Below are 22,536 nucleotides of genomic sequence, written 5' to 3'. Positions count from 1 at the left end.
GGTTATTACAAGATATTGAGTACAGTAGGCCAATAGGCACAGGCTCTGTACTTTTAGTGTCTTTTTTCATTGACTCCTCAGATTGACTCCATGAGGCTTCACAGTTATTCTCCTTTTTAAGATGGTGAATCTTAAAGGTTGTATAATTTACCCAAAGTTACTTGACAGAGCTAGAATTCTAACTTAGGTTGAAGTTCCTAATGACTCTGCTGAATTCCTTGTATAAATGGCTAACTTCATGCAGAAGTATCTCAGATTACATGTCATGCTTTCACAGGTTAGTTAAATATCACAGTAATAGTGGAAAAAATCAGGTTTTCAGAACTCACTTTCAGTATAAGATCAGTTTAAGGATATTGTATTGATACTTTAAGAATCAAGAGACTGTTGAGAAGAAATTAATCTCATCAATTTTATTAATTTTATTTTCTACATCATTCCAGAAAGGATTTCAGGCACCTTGTCAACTTTTGTGCTAATTGATTTTCAGTTAAGATCAGATTTTAGTTTTGCTGGCAGTGTGCTACTCAGTCATTTATTTAGCAAACCCTTTTTAGAGCATCTACTCTAGAGCATTGACTCTTGCCCTTAAGGAATGTCATTTGGCCTAGGAGAAAGATAGGTAAAACAAAATTTGGATAAAGTCATCCTCTCAAAGACTTGGAAAAAGTCCAGAGATTAAATCTGTTCCAACACAACCTGAAACAAGAAGAAAAACAAAACAAAACAAAAAAAAAGATTCCATTTCCAACCATCCCTTCCCCAATTCAGAAATGACCAGAAGTTTTCTCTTTCACAAGATGAGGGCAGGGATCTCTTCTCTCTTTTCTACTTTGCCTCTGAGCTCAGTGTGTTAGCACCCTCTGGGCTCCCCTCCCTTCCAGAAAGAACTGGATGCCCCCTTTTGCCACCTGCTCTCAGGTGGGAACATGAGCCTCTTGATGGATAATCTCGCTTCACCAGATGGCCTTCCCATGAGGTTACATTCACGGTGTGCTGGCTCCTGTCTTCCTTACTCATCTCGATGAAATTCCACGGAGTTGGAAGAATTCTCATTTTCTGGATGAGGCAATCAACTGAGGCTCAGAGAAGGGAAGGGACTTACTATAGGAAACACAGCTGGCTAGTTACTTGTTAGAGGCAAGACCACAACCTGGGTCTTCTGATTACTAGACTCAAAGTCTTGGACTGTGAAGCTTTGTACTACCTTCAGACTTGGTGTGGATCCTCATAGTTTATTCTTGGTTCAAGAAACAGATTCTACAGAGTCTCTAACAGAGTGTAACCATCAGTTACCAAGAGCAGAAGCATGCCTGGTGAGAGCCATGAAATAAATTACACAAGCTCTCTGGTTAGAGAGCTTTCATAGCCAAAGACATATATTTGCAGCATTAATAAGAATGACAACCCCTCCCCACCAAAGCAAAGTAGTTGCTGGCTTATTATGACTCCCAAGGAAATGTCTTTTTTTTTTTCTTTTAAAGTTTTTATTGGAGTATAGTTGATTTACAAGGTTGTGTAGTTTCAGGTCTATAGCAAAGTGAATCAGTTATAGATACAAATATATTTTTCAGATATTTTCTGTTCTTGGTTATTAAAAGATATTGAATATAGTTTCCTGTGATATATAGTAGTTTTTATTGGTTATCTATTTTATTTTAAAGCTTTTATTAATTACTACTGGACATGGAACAACAGACGGGTTCCAAATAGGAAAAGAAGTACGTCAAGGCTGTATATTGTCACCCTGCTTATTTAACTTATATTCCAGAGTACATCATGAGAAACGCTGGGCTAGATGAAGCACAAGCTGGAATCAAGATTTCTGGGAGAAATATCAATAACCTCTGATATGCAGATGGCACCAACCTTATGGCAGAAAGTGAAGAGGAACTAAAGGGCCTCTTGATGAAAGTGAAAGAGGAGAGTGAAAAAGTTGGCTTAAAGCTCAACATTCAGAAAACTAAGATCAAGGCATCCGGTCCCATCACTTCATGGCAAATAGATGGGGAAACAGTGGAAACAGTGGCTGACTTTATTTTTGGGGGCTCCAAAATCACTGCAGATGGCGGGCAATTCTTACTCCTTAGAGGAAGAGTTATGACCAACCTAGACAGCATATTAAAAAGCAGAGACATTACTTTGTCAACAAAGGTCCATCTAGTCAGGGCTATGGTTTTTCCAGTGGTCATGTATGGATGTGAGAGTTGGACTATAAAGAAAGCTGAGTGCTAAAGAATTGATGCTTTTGAACTGCAGAGTTGGAGAAGACTCTTGAGAGTCCCTTGGACTGCTAGGAGATCCAACCAGTCAATGCTAAAGGAAATGAGTCCTGAATATTCATTGGAGGGACTGATGCTGAGGCTGAAGCTCCAATACTTTGGCCACCTGATGTGAAGAACTGACTTGTTGGAAAAGAACTTGATGATGGGGAAAATTGAAGGCAGGAGAAGGGGACGACAGAGGATGAGATGGTTGGATGGCATCACCGACTCAATGGAAATGAGTTTGAGGAAGCTCTGGAAGACAGTGATAGACAGGGAAGCCTGGTGTGCTGCAGTCCATGGGGTCGCAAAGAGTCAGACACAACTGTGCGACTGAACTGATCTGATACATATTCTAATTAATAACATTTGATTCCCAATTTTATCTGAGCTCTCCTTGAATCAACCTGACACTGTGACTAAACCAGCCAGAAAAAGGACAACCAGCAGGGTTATTTGGTGATGCAGGTTGAATTTGTGTGGCATTTTGTAGACCCTGCTTTGGTCAGGTAAGTAAGGATCAATAATTAACATCTCCCAAAAGCTTTAAAATTATTAATTGATCACAATAGCACATCTGTAAAAACATTTCCATATGAGAAGCATAAGGCTTTGATCTGTTTAGATCAGACCACCTGGTCCCCAATTGGCAGCCTCCAATTTATAGCTGAATCATGTGATCTTCCAGACATTAGTATGTAAGGTAGTTGGGAACCCGGAGTGTATTTTCCCACAGAAGCAATATCATTTATGATGGTTAGTTTCTTAGGCTAGTTCATCAATAACACATGTATTGGCTTCAAGTATGTGTAAATTATGGTGTAATTGATGGGAAACAGTGTTGTTAGTTAGCGTAACAAGTCAGATATAAGAGTGAGACCCATATTTCTCAGAAGATACTGGTAAGGAATTGAGGTGGGTGCTATGATTTAGATTGCGGAACTCAATCTACCTAGTAGCAAATTCTGCAAACTTGATTTACCCCTATCATTCTTCATTTGTAAAGGACTAAGCTGGAATAACCTGGTGTTGTGCCATCAATAAGACAGCTGCTGTGAGACCTGGCCTCAGCCTCTGGCCTTGAGTGTTCTATGGCCAGGGCACTGTAACTCATTGACTCTATGGTATTGGACCAGTGATGTTCGTTCCGTGAGAGGTTCTCAGGAAAGTGGAGTCAGACCCATGGGAGGATGTGCTGCTGGCCTTGCTTCTATTCTGTCTGATGTCCTGCCCCATCCTGGATGCACCAGTGTTACCTGGAGAAGGGGATGAAGGAATGGAAGAGGGCTTGAGAAATAACAAGTATTCAAGTTCCTGTTTTTCAAATTAAAAATAGAAACATACATATATATATATACACACAGACATGTGCGTGTGTGTATATATATGTATATATATGAATATAGAAGTAATATGTGCTTGTTTTTTAAAAAAAATTGTGACACAGAAGTTTTGAAAAGAAGAAAGTAAAATTTGTCCATAATTCTACCACTCATAGATAACTACTGCTAATATTTTGGTGAATATGCTTAAATAATTTTTCTTTGTAAGTGTTCACACATCTTTTAAAAATTACAGTGGGTTGATATTAATATTGTTTTATGACTTTAAAAATCTTAATAGCATATTGCAGATATTTTCCATGTCAATAAATATAGATCTATTTCAAAAGAGAAGAAAATTTATGAATAAATAATCATCGATCCATGTCAGTATTTTTGACAACAGCTTTGCAGCCCATTGTATAGGTAAACCATCATTTGTTTAACTACTCCTCTCTCTGTTTTTAAAATTACGTAGTTATTCATTTGGCTGCTCCAGGTCTCAGTCGTGACATGTGGGCTCTTTAGTTGTACCATATGGGATCTAGTTCCCTGACCAGGGATTGAACCTGGGCCCCTTGCATAAAAAGCGTGAAGTGTTAGCCACTGGGCCACTCCTCTCTTGACAGGCCCAATTCCTTTTTGTTGCTCTGTACAGATTTTCCTGCTTGGCTTGTGCTGGGTCTGGAGAGCTATTGTTAGTATCTCTTCCCAAATTCACATTCAGTGGGGTCATGTGGGTAGCTCGAAATCAGGCATGGTGGGTGTATTTACACCGTGGAAATTGGCAAACGTTCCATCTAGGGGATGTTTTGTTTTCTTTTCTCTCCTAGAGAGCTGGCTTACTAGCATATCACACAGAGCTCCTCAGCTCACTCCCTGGCTTCACTTCAGCTGGCCTGATGAAGGGGGATGGAAGGGAGAAAAGAAACTGACAACAAATAATCAGTTAACAACCAGTCCTCAAAGGCTGATAACATAGATCCATTTGTGGCTAATACTCCTATCACAAAGTGCAGGCATTGTTTATGAACAATGATGGGTAAATAAATAATAATAAGGTTTTAGAAGCCAAGTGTTTCGGCAAATAAATTAAAGCTGTGTTATCTGTTAACCTGAATAACACAGCTTTAATTTATTTAAAGGAGAATTTATTTAATTTATTTAAAGGGAGGAGAAGGGGATGACAGAGGATGAGAGGTTGCATGGCATCACCAACTCAATGGACATGAGTTTGAGTAAACTCTGGGAGTTGACATGGACAGGGAGGCCTGGTGTACTGCAGTCCATGGGGTCTCAAAGAGTCAGACACAACTGAGTGACTGAACTGAACTGAACTATCTGTTAACCTAGAAACAAGTTTCAGATTGAATAGATTACAGATGGGTAGCAAAGCCGGCAATAAGAAGAGTCTCAAAAGTCCCCAGTGGGTGCTTTGGCTTTTCAGGGATTTTAGTTGCTTCTGTCAGAGAAAGAATGCCTGCCAGTAGAATGTCTCCTGTGAGCCCCTTGTTTGTTCTGTTTATCATGAGACTTTAAACCTGTGGTGCAATACCAATGATTAGGGGTGGCATGTCTAGATTTTTCTTCCCTAGTCAGAGTACAGTTGGTCACTCTGGGAAGTTTTGGAGAAGAGTGAAAATGAGGGCCAAAGAAATACAGGATTTAGGACCCTTAGGGATGGCATAGACACCACTTCGCTACAGTGTTTTGCTTTCTGCCTTGACAAAGTAGCAAGGTCAGAGAGTGTAGGACACCACATTCATCTGAGGGTGGCTACTCATGTCCATTCCTGTCTCTGTCTCTGACACCACACCATGCCTTAAGTGCCTCAGAAACTGTGCTCAACCATGTTCATTTCCCCCCATGCATCATGTTTAGCCCCATAATGCTGGTGGTGAAGAGTGTAGGCTCTGGAGTCTGACAGATCCTGGTGGTCATGAGTGTTGGTTTTCAGGTCTGACAGGTCTGTCTGGGTTCAAAGCCCAGCACTGCTACTCACATACTATGTGATCCTGGGCATGTTTCATAAACTCCACTCCCCTGCCTCCATTCCTCCAGCTGTAAGATGCGAATGATGATGTGCCTGATTTGGGGTTTTGTTGTGAGCCTCAATTGGGACGATACCTATGAAATGCATCTTACACTGCCTGGCACTTAGAGTAAGGTTAGTATCTCCTGATTTTCCTGGATTGGTCTAGTTCTGTCTAGAAATTTTACAGAAGTGCTTTCAAAAGGACCCCTGTCTACTCTCATGTGCCCCTCTCAGACTGATCTTTAAAATGGTCCTATTCTGATAAAAACTCATCCGCTGAACACAATACACACTGTCTAGTTCATCTCAACTTCAGCTCTTTCTCATGAAACAGCTTCTGAAGTTTTTCTCCATCCTCGTCCTTCCCAGCCTGTCTTCTCTAGGGAGCCTTCCCTGATCACCCCAGCCTACAGGGCTTGCGAACACCCACATAGCTGATGTTTTCGAGCAATTCAACTCCTGTTTCTCCTTGGATCATTCACTTGGCCCTAAACTCTGACAGATGTAAAGCTGTTACAACAGAATTGCCATCTAACCCCTGTGTTGTTATGATAAGTGCTCTAGATTCCTAAGACTGCAGTGAGGCCTACAGCAATTGGTTTGCCAGATTTAGTGAATAAGAATACAGGATTCCCAGTTAAATTTGCATTTCACACAAGCAACAAATAATATTTTAGTGTGTGTATAACCCACATCTCAAGAGTCTCCTCCAGCACCACAATTCGAAAGCATCAATTCTTTGCACTCAGCCTTCTTTACAGTCCAACTCTCAGATCAAACCAGTCAATCCTAAAGGAAATCAACCCTGCATATTTATCTGAAGGACTGATGCTGCAGCTGAAGCTCCAATACTTTGGCCCCCTGATGCAAGGAGCCGACTCATTGGAAAAGACCCTGATGCTGGGAAAGATTGAAGGCAAGAGGAGAAGGGGACGACAGAGGATGAGATGGTTGGATGGCATCACCAACTCAATGGACTTGAGTTTGAGCAAACTCCAGGAGATGGTGAAGGACAGGGAAGCCTGGTGTGCTGCAGTCCATGGGGTCACAAAGAGTTGGATGTGGCTTAGCGACTGAACGAAAACAATATCCCACATACTGTATTATTTATACTTGAGAATTATTTATTGTTTTTCTGGAATTCCCATTTCCGTGGGTGTCCCATATTTATTTGGCAACCCTATTTGGAAATTGAGGAGAAAGGCCCTGAGAGGGCAAAAAGTGAAAGTGCAAGTGAGGTCGCTCAGTTGTGTCCGACTCTTTGTGACCCCATGGACTGTAGCCTACTAGGCTCCTCTGTCCATGGGATTTTCCAGCCAAGAGTACTAGAGTGGGTTGCCATTTCCTTCTCCAGAGGATCTTCCTGACCCACAGATTTAACCTGGGTCTCCTGCATTGTAGGCAGATGCTTTACCGTCTGAGCCACCAGGGAAGTCGAGAGAGCAAAAGAACTGTGACAAATCATGGGCATACCAATACTCTGAGACAATTGACTCATTTAACCAGGACCTCTTAACCCACCTTGTCATTTGGTTTCTCTGCTACCAGGGCCAATGTGTACACTTGTGTACTGGCCACTCCCAGCATTGTTTTGTCTTGGGGGCACCATGCACTCTGTTGACATTAAGATTTATAAATAACCATTTCCTGGCAGATAGCAGTGCAGTGTCTTACTCTAACAAACTCAACTTATCTTGACAATTTTTTAACAAATAGGATTAAAGGAAGAGGCATCTTTTTCTGGCTTACACCAAGGTGGCATCTGGCCAGGGGTGGGCTTGTATCCATCGCCGATTAACCATAAGCTGTGCTGCAGTATTTTTCAAATCATGAACTGTGACCCATGAATGAGTTGGGAAATCATTTCAGTGGGCCACAACCAATATTAGTCATGGTGCTATGATGATGATGATGGAATAGAATATCGGAATGTGTTCCATGTAATGTGTTGCCGTTGGCAGTTTTCATTTTACTATATACGTTTGTGTCTACTGGGTAAAAATATATTTCTGATTATGTCTCACTGTCCAAAATGTTTGAAAGGCACTGATGTGGGGGTGTCTGGGTTCTGCTACAGGCTTGCTACTGTGTAACCTTCAGCAAATGACTTGACCCTTCTGGGCCTTGGTTACCCCATCTGTAATTTGGGGGTAATAATTGTACCTGCCTCAAGGGTTACTCTGGGGATTTAATTAATTAATCCATGGAAAACACTCAGCGTGGGGCCTGGCATGAGCAGGGAATCAATGCAGTTTTTGCTGTTATTATCAGTGATTAGTCAAGAGCGGAGAGGGTTGGAAGAGACAAGCTCATTAACTGTAGGTGAGCAGTGACAGCTGATAGCCAGATGTGCAAAGAAAGAGAATTTGGAATAATGCAAAAGCAAGCGAGGTACAATGAAGGATCTTCATATTGATGACCCTGAGTCATCGGGAAAAGGTTAAATTCTGCCCAGAATGTTCCACTGAATAAAACAAATTCATAATCCACGAAGACTTTCCAGTGAGGATGATCCAAACAAACAGGATGAACACTTCACTGAAAATATCAGTTAATTGGACAATTAATTCATATGGAAGTTCTGCTTCCGCTGCAAGTCCAGATAAATGAAATCAGCTGTATTTCTCCTATGAGCAAGTCATGACTCCTAGCTATGTTATAGGCTCTCTGAGGGCACAGACTGAACTGTGCATTCCTTCTGTAGCCCCTGCAGAGTCAGCAGGGGATCAAGCACACAGCTGTGAAATCTAGGCCCCTCATTCCTAGGCTAAAAAGTGGGGCATCTCCCCATTCCATGCAGCAGGGCACTTTTGCAAACTGGATCAGATACTAACCCACAGTGTGCATGCAGGGCTGGTGGTCTTCCTTTCCCCTCGCTCCTAGCTAGCTTTGAGAGATGGGAGCAGGGGTGGTAAGTTTGCAGCTGTTCTCTGTCATAAGGAGCGTTCCTGCTTGCTAACACGTGCCAAATGCTCACCTCTGTGTGTATGTGTGTGTATGGGAGAGAGAGAGAGAGAGAGGCTGTATTAGAACTTCAGAACTTTATTAGACTGGTCATTCGTAATTTGTGAGTATGAAGACGCCTTTTTATTTTAATATTTTATTTTAAAATTAAAGTTTTTATTGATGTACAGTTGATTTACAACATTGTGTTCATTTCTGGTGTACAGCAAAGTGATTGACTCAGTTTTACATATATATGTTCTTTTCCATTATGGTTTATCAGAGGATATTGAATATAGTTCCCTCTGCTATACAGTAGGACCTTGTTTATCTATTATATATATAATACTACCTATCTGTTAATCCCAAAGTCCTAACTTATCCCTCCCCCTACCACTCAATTCTGCAGCTTCCAACCCAGTTCTCTTCCTTTTGCCACTTGTTCTTAGGCAAACATTTCCTCCTGCAGGAAGTTTTCAGGTTCTGCTTGTACAAAATAAATGCATAATAAATTAGTAAACAAATAAATGGTTTTCTACTTTTCACCCCCCTTGATATATACTCCAGTAAACATCTTACTGACCATCCTGTCTTACTTCTTTGTGTATACCATTTTACCTAAATGAGACTACAGAATGCAAGTTTCCACTGTGGACACTTTTATTTGAAAAATGTACAGCTTGTTTTTTTACATGCCATACCACCCCCACAAAGGTAACCGATTTGAACAACTCAGTACATACCTTTCAATGCCTCCTTCCATGCTTCCATAGTTATCTAGAATTTACATTCCACACACATAAGGGATGTTTTGGACATTTTACTTTACAAGAGTGGCATCCTAGTATATGTACTACTACATCTTGCTTTTCTTGCTTAACAATACACCATGGAAACCACATCATTCTGTTAAGTGTTGGTATAAAAGGCCATGATTTGGATGTACAATTCAGAAACATTCCTTCCATTTCCAATGCTTTTATTCCTATAGACTAGATCCCCAAGAGTGGCACTGCTAGATTGAAATGTATCTATATTTTTAATTTTAGTAGATAATACCAATTCTCCTCCAGATGAGCTGTAAGGATTCATTTTTCCACCAGCAATATAAAAGAGTACACTTTCTCCAACATTTCAGCATTCGCTTTGGTAAAAAAACAAATTTAGGATGACCCTTCAATTTGTCATCAGCTATTTGTTGGCTCAGATTGCGAGATATTTTGAACAAGAAAATATTCGAGTAGACTCATCTTCTAAGCCAGAGCCCTGTGTAGAAAATTGCTTTGATTTTATCCATTATACCTTTGTGCAGCGTGGGCTAGCCATCAACATGATAGCTACCAGCTGCTAAGAGCTTCCGTGGCATCCAGCTTTAACTTAGCACTAATTTAAACCTTAGAACTATTGGGAAACACTTATTCCTTCCATTTTACAAATGAAGAGATTTAAGCACAGCACAGTTGAGAAATATAACAAAGGTTATACAACCAGGAGGTGACAAAATACATCTAAGTGCAGCAGGGACTCTCAACTACGGTGTCACTGACTTTGGTGTGTATTCTTTGGCTATTGGAGCTTGAAGCTAGGCCTGATATTGTAGGGATGCTCTTTTGCCCTTTATAAGACAGTGAAGAGTGAACTGGGGATACATCCAAGGTCCCAAGTACCCCATATTTGCAACTGGGGCAACTGGATGTGGATTGCTCTGTCTTGCAGACTGTGAAGAAGGTAAGCCCTTCCTCGAGGGCACAGAGGGCATCCCCAGCCTAGGGAGATCATGGTCCCAGGATGAGAGGCTGGAGTCAAAGGGTGCAGCAGGAATTGGGAGGCTGGATTTTTATCTCCTGTCCCTGGGCAGAATTTGCTGTCATTCAGAAACTGGATATCTTTCCTTAAGTGCTCTTCCTTCATGGCCATGTTGTTGCCTGAATTTTTCCAGCCTATATTAACAAAACAAGGCAGACTTCTGGGGAAAAAAGTCTTGGAGCAACCAGTATCCAAGCTTTGAGTATGTTTTCATCCCTGCAGTTGTGTTTCTGTGCCATCAAGACCGGATCATGATGCATTCTTTAGTGTCACCGTGATAGCACAAATACTTATGCAAATAGATTCACAGAGGCCATTATTTCCTTGGCACGAATATCAGCCAAATACTCCTCATGAGAGATAGTGAAGGACACATTACAATTCTACCCCAAGATATACATATAAAGAGTTAATCAGATGCAGATTCGTCATCAAACAAGAGAATCACTGATATTAATGCTTTGGCTGGAAATTGTTTCACCAAGAAAGGGTAATCAAAGTAACAATCATTTATTTATTGAGCACCCAGTAAATGGCAGTTGATCCACATACATTATCTCGATTTTTACCACAACCCTAAAGAGGTAGGTACCATTACTGTGACCATTTTGCAGATGAATCAGTTAGGGCTTGGGGAGGTTAAGTGGCTTTTCTGTCTAAGATCTTATAGTGAGTAAGCAGTAGAAGCTGAGATTGGAAACCATGAGTGTCTTAGCCATCCTTAGCCTCTCCCTCCCCTCTAGCCTGCTCAGGCTTATGGAGGCATCCCTTTTCTTAGACTACTGTGTCCAAGCAATCATCAGACATTCACAATGACAGCATTTTCCATATATTTAAGACCTGTGATGAGCGAAGCACTTCATATCTATCCTATTCAGTCTGCATGACTCCAAAACCTGTACTCTTTGTTCTTTGTTCTCCACTATTTCCAGATGGGAATACCAGACCACCTGACCTGCCTCTTGAGAAACCTGTATGCAGGTCAGGAAGCAACAGTTAGAACTGGACATGGAACAACACACTGGTTCCAAATAGGAAAAGAAGTATGTCAAGGCTGTATATTGTCACCCTGCTTATTTAACTTATATTCCAGAGTACATCATGAGAAATGCTGGGCTGGATGAAGCACAAGCTGGAATCAAGATTGCTGGGAGAAATATCAATAACCTCAGATATGCAGATGACACCACCCTTATGGCAGAAAGTGAAGAGAAACTAAGGAGCCTGTTGATGAAAGTGAAAGAGGAGAGTGAAAAGTTGGCTTAAAGCTCAACACTCAAAAACTAAGATCATGGCATCTGGTCCCATCATTTCATGGCAAATAGATGGGAAACAGCATAAACAGTGGCTGACTTTATTTTTGGGGGCTCCAAAATCACTGCAGATGGTGATTACAGCCATGAAATTAAAAGACACTTACTCCTTGGAAGAAAAGTTATGACCAAACTAGACAGCATATTAAAAAGCAGAGACATTACTTTGTCAACAAAGGTCCATCTAGCCAAGGCTATGGTTTTTCAAGCAGTCATGTATGGATATGAGAGTTGGGACTATAAAGAAAGCTGAGGGCAGAAGAATTGATGCTTTTGAACTGTGGTGTTGGAGAAGACGCTTGAGAGTCTTTTGGACTGCAAGGAGATCCAGCCAGTCCATCCTAAAGGAGATCAGTCCTGGGTGTTCATTGGTAGGACTGATGTTGAAGCTGAAACTCCAATACTTTGGCCACCTGATGTGAAGAGCTGACTAATTTGAAAAGACCCTGATGCTGGGAAAGATTGAGGGCGGGAGGAGAAGGGGACGACAGAGGATGAGATGATTGGATGGCATCACAGACTCAATGGACACGAGTTTGGGTAAATTCTGGGAGTTGGTGATGGACAGGGAGGCCTGGTGTGCTGCAGTTCATGGGATTGCAAAGAGTCAGACATGACTGAGTGACTGAACTGACTGGCTCACTCCATCTCTCAAAAGCATTGATGCTTTTGAACTGTGGTGTTGGAGAAAACAATTGAGAGTCCCTTGGAGTGCAAGGAGATCAGACAAGTCCATCCTAAAGGAAATCATTCCTGAATATTCATTTGAAGGACTGATGCTAAAGCTGAAACTTCAATACTTTGGCCACCTGATGTGAAGAACTGACTCCTTAGAAAAGACCCTGATCCTGGGAAGAATTGAAGGCAGGAGGAGAAGGGGACGACAGAGGATGAGATGGTTGGATGGCATCACCGACTCAATGGACATGAGTTTGGGCAATCTACAGGAGTTGGTGATGGACAGGGAAGCCTGGCATGCTACAGTCCATGGGGTCGCAAAGAGTAGGACATGACTGAGGGACTGAACTGAACTCAACTTAACTCCATCTCTAGAAGTAAAGTTTCCCTCTATGGAACAAAACTGTGTGCTTCATGTTATTTACAAAGACAACTGTTTTCACGTAGCTCATCATAGATGGGTCTTGTGTCTGAGTCTTGTGAAGTATAAAACATACTTAGCCACTACATCTTCTCTGTAAAACCCAAGGAACATTATAGAAATTAGACTGACAGATCTGTTGACCAAAGTCCTCAAGGGAGATTCTTTCTATGGTGAAAAGCAATAATGACCATGGAGTAATTTACAGTGTAGTGGTGGGAAGTGGGAAGAAACTTTTCAAAACACAATCTCTAGAAGTCCCAGCTCTCCCATTTGTCAGCTGTGTGCCCTTGAATAAAAGAAGATGCAAAACCTTTATGAGCTCACATGACTGTAAGAGGTGATCAGAGTGTGAATACACATGTCCTCAACCAGTCTTTTTCATATTAGAGTCAAGGGCTAAGGCCCCCAAACTTTGCCTTTAAAGTGAGACTTAACCTCAGCCTCTTCTGCCTACTGAGCTCTAGTTCTCCTTGCCTATTCTGCCCGAAATGCCTGCCATTTAGAATAATTAGTTGTACTCAGACCTGACCGAATACTTGAATCATGTGGGAAGCTTTGAGAGCAAGCTATCATTCACTAAGCACCCATTAAGTGAAAGGTGATTTGTATACATTATCTCATTGGAACTTATCATAATCCTAATGAGGTAGATGCCACTGTTGAGCCCACTTACAGTTGAGTCAAATGGGCCTTGTTCTCTACCCTAGAGAATTTGATTTCATTGACCTGGGGTCTCAGACTTTTAAAAAAGTTTCCTAGTTTATTTTAATGGTAGACAGGTATGGCAGATCCTGACTAAGAGACTGATGGACACTGTTATGGACTGAATATTTGTGTCTCTTCTAAATTGTTGAATTTGGGCCACTCCTAAATATGTTGTGGCCCTAACCTCCAATGTTATGATATTTGGAGGTGAGGCTAGGACTAGTTGAGGTCATGAGGGTGGGACCCTCACAAAGGGATTAGTGTCCTTCTAAGAAGAAGACAGAGAGCCCCCTTTTTCTCTCCTTTCTCTCTCCCTCTCGCACACACTTGTGTTTACCAATATCATAATTACAGATTCAAAAATAAAATGATAGATTCAAGATGTTAAGTCCCAAACAAGATAAAGTATGTTAAAGATAAAGGCTAAGTATGTTTTATACTTCACAAGACTCAGACACAAGACCCATCTATGAAATTGACACCAAGATATATTATAGTCAAATTTCTGAAAACTAAAGACAAAGTATCTTGAAAGCAGTGAGAGAAAAAACTATGTTCACTATAAGGGAAAGCAACTTTAATAAGTGGATTTCTTATCTGAACTCTGGAGGACAAAAGGATGTAAGATTGCATTTTTCAGTGCTGAAAGAAACATACTGTCGATCAAGTATTTACATTGAGAATTAGTATCCTTCATGAATGAATGGGAAATCAAGACATTGTCAGATGAAGGAAAACTAAGAACATTTGTTGCCAGCATATTATTTAAAAGAATGGCTAAAGAAAGTTTTCTAAACAGAAAGAAATGATAAAAGAAAATATTTCAGAATATCAGGAAGGAATAAAACTCTTAGAATTTACTCTCTTCATAACTTTCTTATATAACCTGCACCAGGCACTTCTCTGGCAGTCTAGTGGTTAAGACTGTGCAATCCCAATACAGAGGACACAGATTCAATCCCTGGTAAGGGAATTAAGATCCCACATGCCACTTGGTGCAGCCTAAAAATTAAAAATAATTAACATGCAGCAGTGTTAACTATATTTATCATGTTGTATGTTATATCCCTATTTTCTAAAATCGTCTTTCTGTTCTTTTTTCTCTCTCTTCTTCTCCAGGATTCCCAAAGTTCATATGTTTCTCTTGATGCTGTCCCATAAGTCCCATAGGATTTCTTCACTCTTTTTCATTCTTCTTATTTTTTGTTCCTCTGGATAATTTCAGATGACCTATTTTTGAATCCAAGACCATTCTCATAGAAAAGAAATGCAAAAAAGCAAAACGGCTATCTGGGGAGGCCTTACAAATAGCTGTGAAAAGAAGAGAAGCGAAAAGCAAAGGAGAAAAGGAAAGATATAAACATCTGAATGCAGAGTTCCAAAGAATAGCCAGAAGAGATAAGAAAGCCTTCTTCAGCGATCAATGCAAAGAAATAGAGGAAAACAACAGAATGGGAAAGACTAGAGATCTCTTCAAGAAAATCAGAGATACCAAAGGAACATTTCATGCAAAGATGAGCTCAATAAAGGACAGAAATGGTATGGACCTAACAGAAGCAGAAGATATTAAGAAGAAATGGTAAGAATACACAGAAGAACTGTACAAAAAAGAGCTTCACGACCCAGATAATCACAATGGTGTGATCATTGACCTAGAGCCAGACATCCTGGAATGTGAAGTCAAGTGGGCCTTAGAAAGCATCACTACAAACAAAGCTAGTGGAGGTGATGGAATTCCAGTGGAGCTATTCCAAATCCTGAAAGATGATGCTGTGAAAGTGCTGCACTCAATATGCCAGCCAATTTGGAAAACTCAGCAGTGGCCACAGGACTGGAAAAGGTCAGTTTTCATTCCAATCCCAAAGAAAGGCAATGCCAAAGAATGCTCAAACTACTGCACAATTGCACTCATCTCACATGCTAGTAAAGTAATGCTCAATATTCTCCAAGCAAGGCTTCAGCAATATGTGAACTGTTCAAGCTGCTGTTCAAGCTGGTTTTAGAAAAGGCAGAGGAACCATAGATCAAATTGCCAACATCTGCTGGATTATAGAAATAGTAAGAGAGTTCCAGAGAAACATCTATTTCTGCTTTATTGACTATGCCAAAGCCTCTGACTGTGTGGATCACAATAAACTGTGGAAAATTCTGAAAGACATGGGAACACCAGACCACCTGATCTGCCTCTTGAGAAATTTGTGTGCAGGTCAGGAAGCAACAGTTAGAACTGGACATGGAACAACAGACTGGTTCCAAATAGGAAAAGGAGTTCGTCAAGGCTGTATATCGTCACCCTGTTTATTTAACTTATATGCAGAGTACATCATGAGAAATGCTGGACTGGAAGAAGCACAAGCTGGAATCAAGATTGCCGGGAGAAATATCAATAACCTCAGATATGCAGATGACACCACCCTTATGGCAGAAAGTGAAGAGGAACTCAAAAGCCTCTTGATGAAAGTGAAAGTGGAAAGTGAAAAAGTTGGCTTAAAGCTCAACATTCAGAAAACGAAGATCATGGCATCTGGTCCCATCACTTCATGGGAAATAGATGGGGAAACAGTGGAAACAGTGTCAGGCTTTATTTTTCGGGGCTCCAAAATCACTATAGATGGTGACTGCAGCCGTGAAATTAAAAGACTCTTACTCCTTGGAAGGAAAGTTATGACCAACCTAGATAGCATATTCAAAAGCAGAGACATTACTTTGCCAACAAAGGTTCGTCTAGTCAAGGCTATGGTTTTTCCTGTGGTCATGTATGGATGTGAGAGTTGGACTGTGAAGAAGGCTGAGCACTGAAGAATTGATGCTTTTGAACTGTGGTGTTGGAGAAGACTCTTGAGAGTCCCTTGGACTGCAAAAAGATCCAACCAGTCCATTCTGAAGGAGATCAGCCCTGGGATTTCTTTGGAGGGAATGATGCTAAAGCTGAAACTCCAGTACTTTGGCTACCTCATGCGAAGAGTTGACTCATTGGAAAAGACTCTGATGCTGGGAGGGATTGCGGGCAGGAGGAGAAGGGGACAACAGAGGATGAGATGGCTGGATGGCATCGCTGACTCAATGGATGTGAGTCTGCGTGAACTCTGGGAGTTGGTGATGGACAGGGAGGCCTGGCATGCTGCGATTCATGGGGTCGCAAAGAGTAGGACACGACTGAGTGACTGATCTGATCTGATCTGATTTTTGAATCCATTGATTCTTCTGCTTGGTCACGTCTGCTGTTGAAGGTCTCAAATTTTTCTGTTCAGTCATTGTATTCTTTAATTCTTCAGCTCTAGGTTTTCTGATTTTTTTCTTTTTTTAAATGGTTTCTACTTCTTGGTGGATTATCATTTGTTTATGCATTGTTGTCCTAATTTTGTTTAGTTATCTTTTGTGTTCTTGTAATTTGCTGAACTTCTTTAAGTAGAGGAGGATTATTATGAATTCTTTGTCACACAATTTATAGATCTTCACTTCTTTAGGGTCAATTATTGGCTCTTTATTAGTTTCCTTTGGTGGTATTTGATTTTTATTTATAACTAATCTGATTTATTATTTCCTTTGGTTTACCTAATTTTTCATAATCCTTAGTATCCTTACATTGGTGTCTGTGCATCTGAGGAAGTGGTCTCTTCTTCCAGGTGTTACAGGATCATTTCAGTAGAGAAATAACTTCAGCAGTCAGCTTACCTTCAGTTCTGCCTGGGTCATCTGGTGGGATTTTCTGTCCAGGTCTCTAATTGGATGAGGCTGCTGCCTGTGTTTTGAGGTCAGGTGGTGGCTGCTGTTGGGCTCCATGGTCACACGCTCCTGCTGGTTGGGCTTTGCCTTCAAATGGGGCTGCTTGCTGGTTTCCCTGGTGGGGTCTGGTTACTGGCCGGGGTCTCCAGTCATGCAGGGCAACTAGTTGGGCTCTGCAATCACATCTGATCAGCTAGGGTTGCAGGCTGTTGTTTCCTGACAGGATAGTTTTACTGGCAGCATGGCCAGATGGGGCTGCAGACAGGGTTTTGCAATTGGATGGGGTCTCAGTCTGTGATATGCAATCAAGTGGGGCCACAGTCTGTGCCCTGAATTTGGGCGGGTCTGCAGACTGGGCTCTGCAGTTATGCAGGTAGCTGTCCATGCTCCACTGTTGATTGAGTTTGCAGTCTGAGTTTCCTGGTTAGATGGGGCCTCCAATTGTGCCTAGAAGTTGGGTGCTGCTGGAGAGTCTGTTTCATCGTTGGGTGGGGCTGCTTCCCAGGCTTCCTGGTTAGGTGAGGGCGTGGGCTTTGCTCAGCAATTGATCAAGCTTTGCTGCCAGATAGGCCTGTGGGCTGGGCTCTGAAGCTGCCTAGGGTCACTCTTTAGGCTTTCTGCTCAGGTGGGATGAGAGCTTATGATCTGCAGTTCTTTAGGGCTTTTGGCTTGGCTCTCTGCCCAGGTGGGGCTATAGGATGAGCTCTGCAGTTGCCCACCATCTCTAGCCAGTCTCCCTGGTCAGGAAGGCCCACTTCTTGCTAAAATTTGTACTTTAGGAACATCAAACTGCTCTAATCTCACCATAAACTTATCCTGCTGGTTGTCACCTCAGGGCCCTGGTTTATTCTGTTACTCTGATTTGACCCCTCTAGGAAATATTCCCTGACATCTCCAGTCTAGGTTACGTGATCTTCATCTGTGCTTCCACGGCACACATGCATTCCTTTATCACTGTACTATTGTGCATTATTTAAATGACACTGTCCCTCTTCTCAATATCTTTTGAGCTCCTTGTGGGAAGGGAATAGCTCTTATCGATTATGATGTATGTTGCATTTGTCTCAGGGCTTGTGTGTTCACCATTTCACACAAAGAAAGGTGAACCCATACACGACCCAAGTGTGGTTAGTATTTTGTTAATGGATTGATTCCTTCAAACAAGGAATTGTATTTATTTGAAGTAAATGGTTCCTATATTTAAAAATCTGAGGTGGAGAATTGTTTGGGCATTGCTTGTGCTAAGTTCCTTCAGTCGTGTCTGACTCTTTGGCACTTTATAGACTGTAGCCCGCCAAGCTCCTCTGCCCAAGGGGTTCCCCAGGCAAAAATACCAGAGTGGGTAGCGATGGCCTCCTCGAGGGGATCTTCCCTGCCCAGGGATCAGACGCATATCTCTTACATCTCCGGGACTGGCAAGCGACTTCTTTACCACTAGCGCCACTGGGCATTGCTTAACTGGAATCAAATTAGAGAGTCGTGGCTTTCAATATCAGCAGAGGCAATGTAAACTTAAAATTTTGAGAGTGAGAACCCATTGGATAGTATCCCAGTTTCCCTTCCTTCTCATGCTCTCCTACACATTTAGCTAACAGACAAACTAACTCCTCCCTGACCTCAGCAGTCAGCCCTAAATGTTACCCTCTCCTAGGTCTTAGAGAAAGAAGTCTTTGCCTTGTTACTAAGAAAAAAAAAAGGTCCTTACCCTCTTTCCACAAACTCCCAGAGTCCAGCTTTGCAAGGAGTCCCACTAACTGTGCCCTTTTTACGTCTTCATGGAAATTGAGCTTAGGATTTTTTTTCTTTAATTTTAATCAGTTTTGTAAAGATTCAGTTCAGTTCAGTTGCTCAGTCATGTCTGACTCTTTGCGACCCCATGAATTGCAGCATGCCAGGCCTCCCTGTCCATCACCAACTCCCAGAGTCTACTCAAACTCATGTCCATTGAGTTGGTGATGCCATCCAGCTATCTCATCCTCTGTTGTCCCCTTCTCCTCCTGCCCCCAATCCTTCCCAGCATCAGAGTCTTTTCCAATGAGTCAACTCTTTGCATGAGGTGGCCAAAGTATTGGAGTTTCAGCTTTAGCATCAGTCCTTCCAATGAACACCCAGGACTGATCTCCTTTAGAATGGACTGGTTGGACCTCCTTGCAGTCCATGGGACTCTCAAGAGTCTTCTCCAACACCACAGTTCAAAAACATCAATTCTTCAGTGCTCAGCTTTCTTCAGAGTCCAACTCTCACGTCCATACATGACCACTGGAAAAACCATAGCCTTGACTAGACGGTCCTTTGTTGACAAAGTAATGTCTCTACTTTTGAATATGCTATCTAGGTTGGTCATAGCTTTCCTTCCAAGGAGTAAGAGTCTTTTAATTTCATGGCTACAGTCACCATCTGCAGTGATTTTGGAGCTCCAAAAAGTAAAGTCTGACACTATTTCCACCATTTCCCCATCTATTTCCCATGAAGTGATGGGACCAGATGCCATGATCTTAGTTTTCTGAATGTTAAGCTTTAAGCCAACTTTTTCACTCTCCTCTTTCACTTTCATCAAGAGGCTTTTGAGTTCCTCTTCACTTTCTACCATAAGGGTGGTGTCATCTGCATATCTGAGGTTATTGATATTTCTCCCGGCAATCTCGATTCCAGCTTGTGCTTCTTCCAGCCCAGCATTTCTCATGATGTACTCCATATTAATACAGCAACAAAGCTATGGTTCTTCCTATGTATAGTCAAAACTTTGGTTTTTACAGTAGTTATGTCTGGATGTAAGAGTTGGACCATAAAGAAGGCTGTGCTGAAAAATTGATGATTTCAAACTGTAGTGCTGGAGCAGACTTGTCACTTGGACAGCAAGAAGATCAAATCAGTCAATCCTAAAGGAAATCAACCCTGCATATTCATTGGAAGGACTGATGCTGAAGCTCCAATACTTTGGACACCTGATGCAAACAGCCAGCTCATTGGAAAAGACCCTGATGCTGGGAAACACAGAAGGCAGGAGGAGAAGGGGATGAGAGAGGATGAAATGGTTGGATGACATCACCGACTCAATGGACCTGAGTTTGAACAAACTCTGGGAGATAGTGAAAGACAGGGAAGCCTGGAGTGCTGCAGTCCATGGGGTTGCAAAGAGTCGGGCATGACTTAGTGACTGAGCAATAACAATGCAGCGATGTTCTCTTACTTGTCATGCTGAATGTTGACTAGACAAAATAGGAGATGTCTCCAAGCACTCCTTTTTGGTTGGAAGAATTCTGTTCAATTATCTGCTTTAATGATATGTCTGGGGGTGAACTGGGTCAGGGACTTTGATACTTGTCCACTTTCTAACAACAACATCTTCTCTAAAAATGCTGGCTAACTTTCCCTTCAAGTTAGTTTGGCATTATTATAGTTTTTCAAGCCAAAATATATTGGAGCTTTCTTAACTCTGATGCTTATGCTTCCAGGAATAATACTGAGAACAGTGTTTTGAAAACCTGCTTTTTGGAGACTTTTGTCTCTTACATAACTGATGTGGCTAATTTATAATATGAAAGGCTTCAGAAATCAAATAATACCAACAGATTTTGCTTGAGATTTACAGTTCTCTGTGTAAATCTTCTTTTATAAGAACTGATGAATAATAGATTGCTATGTAGGAGTCAATAGTACCAATGAGCAAGAATCAGTTTGTTCTTATTTTTAGTAGAATAAAAAGAAAACTCTCCTGATCTTAGAGGAAATGTTTTCAGTTTTTCACCACTGAGTATGATGTTAGTCATGGGTTTATAATAAATGGCCTTTATTATGTTGAGGTGTGTTCCCTCTGTCCCCACTTTCTGGAGTATCAATTGATCATAAATTGATGTTGAACTTTATCAAAGATTTTTCTGCCTCCATTGAGATGATCAGATGATTTTTATTCTTCAATTTGTTAATGTGGTGTATCACATTGATTGATTTGCATATATCCTCGCATCCCTGGGATAGATCCCACTTAATCCTGCTATATGATCCTTTTAACGTAGTGTTGAATTTGGTTTGTTAATATTTCATTGAGGATTTTTGCAGGTATGGTCATCAGTTGTATTGGTCCGTCATTTTCTTTTTGTGTGATTTCTTTGTCTGATTTTGGTACCAGGGTGATCTGTCTCCTAAAGCAAATGAAACAAAAGCAAAAATAAACAAATGGGACCTAATTAAACTTAAAAGCTGTTGCACAGCAAAGGAAACCATCAACAAAATGAAAAGACAACCTACTGAATGGTAGAAGATATTTGCAAATGATATTTCAAATGATAAGGGGTTAATATTTCAATGTATATAAACAGCTCATATAGTGCAATATCAGAAACACAAATGACCCAATTAAAAAATGGAAAGAAGACCTAAATAGACATTTTTCTAAAGAGGACATGCAGATGGCCAATAGGCACATGAAAAGATGTTCAATACCACTAATAATCAAGGAAATGCAAATCAAAACTACAGTGAATATCACCTCACACCTGTCAGAATGGTTGTCATCAAAAAGAACACAAATAACAAATGTTGGAAAGGATGTGGAGAAAAGGGAACCCTCATACACTGTTGGTGGGAATGTACATTAGTACAGCCACTGTGGAAAACAGTATGGAGGTCTCTCAAAAAATGAAAAATATAACTACCAAATGACCCAGCAATTCCACTTGTGGGTATATATCCAAAAACAAAAACACTAATTTGAAAAGACACAAGTACCCCAATGTTCATAGCAGCATTATTTACAATTGCCAAGGTATGGAAGAAACCTAAGTGTCTATCGGCAGATGAGTGGATAAAGAAGATGTGGTATATATGTACAATGCAATACTAACTCAGTCATAGAAAATAAGGAAATTTTGCCATATGTAGTAGCATGGATGAACTTGGAGGGCATTATGCTAAGTGAAATAAGTCAGAGAAAGACAAACAGTGTATGATATCACTTGTTAATATATGCAGAATCTAAAAAATACAACAAACTAGTGAATAGAGCAAAAAATAAGCAGACTCAGAGATAGAACTAACCAATGAGGAGAGGGATGCGGGATGGGCAATATAGTTAGGGGGTAAAAGGGTTATTATGGGATTATTTGAAATCTCATGCATGAAATTTTTAAAAATTATAAAGCAGTAACAAGTGAAAAGAATGTTTCTTTCAATAAAAAAGATATGATTCAAGTCCATTAAAATGAAAATTAAATCTATTCATAAATTTAAAAAAAACAGAGAGAACTCTCTTCTGAAGGATTTATAAATCTATAAATTATATACCAAAATCAGCAGTATTTTTAAGAATGCAAGTGAGTTG

Source organism: Bos taurus, unplaced genomic scaffold (genome assembly GCF_002263795.3).
Source record: "Bos taurus isolate L1 Dominette 01449 registration number 42190680 breed Hereford unplaced genomic scaffold, ARS-UCD2.0 Super-Scaffold_1723_ScbfJmS_2085, whole genome shotgun sequence".
NCBI classification, from domain to species: domain Eukaryota; kingdom Metazoa; phylum Chordata; class Mammalia; order Artiodactyla; family Bovidae; genus Bos; species Bos taurus.
This window is presented reverse-complemented; position numbering follows the sequence as displayed.